Below are 4426 nucleotides of genomic sequence, written 5' to 3' on the forward strand. Positions count from 1 at the left end.
CGCACATTCACTGTGAGTTATAGCTCCCTTTTTACTTTAACTATTTTTGGGACTAAGAATACATGCGCTTTTTATGTTTTACATACTAGACACGAGTACTTAAACTTTATATATGTGTGGGTGATATAACGGCACAAAGATTCCCTTTAGCACGGTAACGTTTAGTCATTGGTTTATGAACCGGTGAACGCGAATCTTAGATATGGATCCATATGGTTTGACATCCCCACTCGGGCTAGTCGCGCTAGCATTCAACGGGTGTTTAATACTTCGTAAACTTACGCACTCGCCAAGTGTACTTTTAGGGGGTGTTATTTATACTTGTTAAGTTAGTTACCAGGTGCCCACGGATAAGCATATACTTTATCATACGGATTTGAGATACTGTTTTGAATACGAAATCTCGTGGTCTACATTACATTGCTGATTACAAACAAACTATAGCTCACCAACATTCGTGTTGACTTTTTAAGCATGTATTTCTTAGGTGCTTAGACGTTGTTGCTTCCGCTGTTAGACTTGCTGTTATAGTCTTGGTGTTATAGACTTGCTGTTACAAACTCGCTGTATTAGACTTCCGCTGCATTACTTAGAGATGTCTCAAGCATGGAACTTTTACTTTGCATTCACAACTTATGATATTTATGAGCTATGGTTTTGTAATGACCTTTGTGTCACGTACTTATGTTAATGCTTTCTATTCGTAGAAGCACGTTATCCTTGTGAAACATTTGACGTTGGTAAAGACGTCATCTTTGGTAAAACATTTGACGTTGGTAAAGACGTCATCTTTTGTAACACATTTGACGTTGGTAAAGACATCATCTTTTGTAAAACATTTGACGTTGGTAAAAACGTTACCTTTTCATGAATGCAAAACTTGTTTTAAAACGGCATATAGTGTTGTAACCGTGTAAAGATCCTGTTGTTGATGATCCGTACACGTTGATTTTGTACGGGGCGTCACACATCATCCACAAACTTGAGCTTGGGTGTTTCATGGCTTCCATGTCCCCACATCTCCATTTTAAGACAACTGTTGGATGTTACATTCACTAATGATGGATATTTGATGCTACAACTGCCCGAGTAGAAATAGTGGTAAGGCAAGGGAGGACAACTTCATCCGTTTCAGTTTCACCCCACATCACCTCCTCTAGATTTCTACAAGATTCAATCCGAACCTTCTTCAGTGAGACAAGCCCTTTTGCGACACTCAATGGAAATAGTCTTACTAACTTATCACATCGCCAAATTTTCAAGTCGACTAGGTTAGTAAGACTTATAAATTCATCTGGGCATTTCCATAGAACCTCTAACTCATCTAGTTGCCTCAAACTCAAGTCTTTTACATCCCTTAAAAACTGTTCATTTGCATTCCCGTCCCTATCACATGTATCCACTAGGCATGTAACATTGTTACACCTTCCCAACACAATACATTCTATATTATTGAAAGCTTCTTGATCTAGGTCCGGTATGACGTTATTCAAGTTTTCTATTGCACTTAGACATATTATATTAGGACGACTTACCTCAATTAGCTTTTGCATCTGTAAGATTGGAAACACAAGAAAAAACTCCATGTTCAAACGTAGATGACGTTCTGAAGTCCAAACGTAGTCAAAACCAAATGGACTATCATCCCTTCCGATTTGAATTGCAAATCCTTTGAGTTTATCAAAATTAATACCTTCAGGAATGTCACGAAGACCAAATGGACACTCGTGAACTTCTTTTCAATGGACCATGAAGTCAATGCGTAACTCCTCCAACCTACTGAGCTTTGAAATGACATCCGGTGGTATATAAGATAGCCTTTTACAATGTACAACTTCAAGCCGCCTTAAGTTAACCAATTGACTAATACATTCAGGAACTTCTTCGATTCCAGTATTATTGAGAATTAGAATCTCAAGGCCTTTCAACTCACCTATTATACTAATTTCACATATAGATCTATTTTTTTCAAGATTGAGCATGCGAAGTTGTGAGAGCCTAGCTAATGACTGTGGGAGTGATGTGATCTCATTATTGGCCAAATCTAAAACTCTAGCGTTTTTTATTCCTTCAATAAATTCATCAGAAATCGATGGCAATTCATTATGTTGCAAATAAGTAGCTTCAAGATGTGGGAAACTAATATGATCTTCAGGAAGCTTACGTATTCTATTGTGCATCAGTGAGATCCCCGTGTAACTTTGTTGGATGTTGTTTCTTGGCGACCATTCAGTCAAACCTTCCCTAGCCATCACAAGAAAATGATTTGTACTACCTTCATTTACAATTAATAATGCCATATCACGGCAAACATCATGCATTCTGATGTAGTATTTTGAATAATCATGCAGCACTATGCTTTCAATCTCCTTAGACTTATCCAACAAACCATAAGACTTGAGTATATTCACTACATTTTGAACAGTGCTTCTTACATCCTCTATGCTTTCAATCTCCTTGGACTTTTCCAGACCTACCCTATAAAGTACCAAGTCTTCCAACAAAATATTATCGTCTTCTGGAAACAAACTACACTGTAAGAAGCACCATTGGGCTTCATTTTTAAGATAATCATAGCTTAGCTTCAAACGATCATATACCGTTTCTATTGGTGGGTCGACATCTTTGTTTTTCAAAGCATTTTTCTGTAACTGAGTTAAAGTTGCCTTCCATAAACTGATACCTTTGTTTTTCAAAGTTTTTTCCAATCACGTTAATGACCAGTGGCAATCCACCACATTCTTTAGCAACCTCCCTTGCAACTGAAGTCAAATCGGTGTTGGTCTCCAATTTGTCACCAACAACAGTTTTGAAAAGAATCCATGCCTCTTCTTGTGGCAAAGTGTTCACACATATTACACTCTGAGCATTCATATTCTCACACACATGTTTGCTTCTAGATGTCAATAAAATTTTGCAGTTCATGTGTTGAATACCACACGGAATGCACAATTCATCAAAATTCAATTCCTCCCACACATCATCTAATATGATTAGAATCTTCTCACCATTTATAATTCTCTTTCTTGTATTTTCAGTATCCTTTTGGATCTTTTCAACATCAAACTTTTTAGAGATAGTTGTAAATGTAACATCAGCAAACATATTCTTTACCGTTAAAGCAACTTCCTTGGCCAATGTAGTTTTTCCTACACCTCCTACACCATAAATTCCAATAACTTGTTTGCTATCATCTTCCAAAGCCTTAATGATATTGTCCAAAACTGAATTATGGGTCACAATATCAACAAGATTCTTGTTTTGGTAGCAGTCAAGTATACAAGGTGCAGGAGTATCCAAAGAAACACAACTTTCATAAATCGTACCTCGTGCTTTGAGCTCCATTAGAGGATCAGTCTGTGCTGCCTTCTTACCGTAATGATGAAGAGTGCTCCAATTACCACACAATCCTATTCCAAAGCAAGTCTTCTTTGCATTACCTTCTTTTGTAATAAATTCTTCGGCTTTCAATATTTCTGCAGTAGCAGCGTTGATCCAGTCTTCAACACCATGAACGAGATTATCTCCTTTATTTTTAGCTAATTCTATTTTTTGTTGAATCCTCCCTTTCATATCTTTGAGGTTTTGAACTTCACTTTTGAACTTTTCAACAAGTTGTTTGCAATTCCACATGTAACCAATCTCCTTCTTGGTGACAACAAACATCAAGTCTACTACTTTGTCAGCTACTGAAGTAACGACCCCCTCTGCCATTTCAATTATCTTCTTTTTTTTCTAGCAACCAGAAGAAATTTATAAGAAAATTACAATGAACCAATAATAAGTGAGTGGCATATGAGATTTATTATTGTATATGTTGGTGCATGAATCCCCAGCCGTGGTTTACGTTATTGATTTTAATACATTCAACTATGTAATGACATTACTGTATGACTATTGATTACATTCGTGTTTGTGTGTGCTTAAATTAAATAATATTCAATATGTTAAACTGCATACACAGTCGACTGAGTGTGTTCACACACTCGACCGACTGTGTGACTCAGTCGACCGACTGTGTCTGATATGTAGTATATATACGGGTTAAAGCCTCCTTTGTGAGGTTACACATTCTATTAACCCAAACCGTCAGGTATTCGTCCCATCCGATCCCTAACACCAATTACCACCAAAATTAATCGTTTAGGCTTCGTTCTAATCTAGATTCACCTCTAGGTTTGACCGATACGAACCCAACGCGACCCGAATCTCGGTTTAAGTCGTCTATAGTGTTTTCCGCCCCTAGATACGATCCAAGCAACCTAAGATCCGTCCAATAATCGTCACAAAGTGGTATCAGAGCTGGAGTCTCTGGTTTTGCTTGATTTAAATTCGTTTTTGGGTCAAAATTGTAGGTTTTTGTTGTTAGTCTTGTTTCTCACGATTAATCACTGTGTTTACGTTATAGTATTTGTGTTTTGTGTTA

General features: G+C 37.2%; 1 pseudogene; it reads right to left on the minus strand.

The window, feature by feature from the left end:
- Positions 1-1739: 1739 nt before the first annotated feature.
- LOC139902484 (disease resistance protein At4g27190-like) lies at positions 1740-3714 on the minus strand (annotated as a pseudogene).
- Between the last annotated feature and the right edge of the window lie 712 nt (positions 3715-4426).

The sequence above is a fragment of the Rutidosis leptorrhynchoides genome, chromosome 3, assembly GCF_046630445.1.
Source record: "Rutidosis leptorrhynchoides isolate AG116_Rl617_1_P2 chromosome 3, CSIRO_AGI_Rlap_v1, whole genome shotgun sequence".
Taxonomy (NCBI): Eukaryota; Viridiplantae; Streptophyta; class Magnoliopsida; order Asterales; family Asteraceae; genus Rutidosis; species Rutidosis leptorrhynchoides.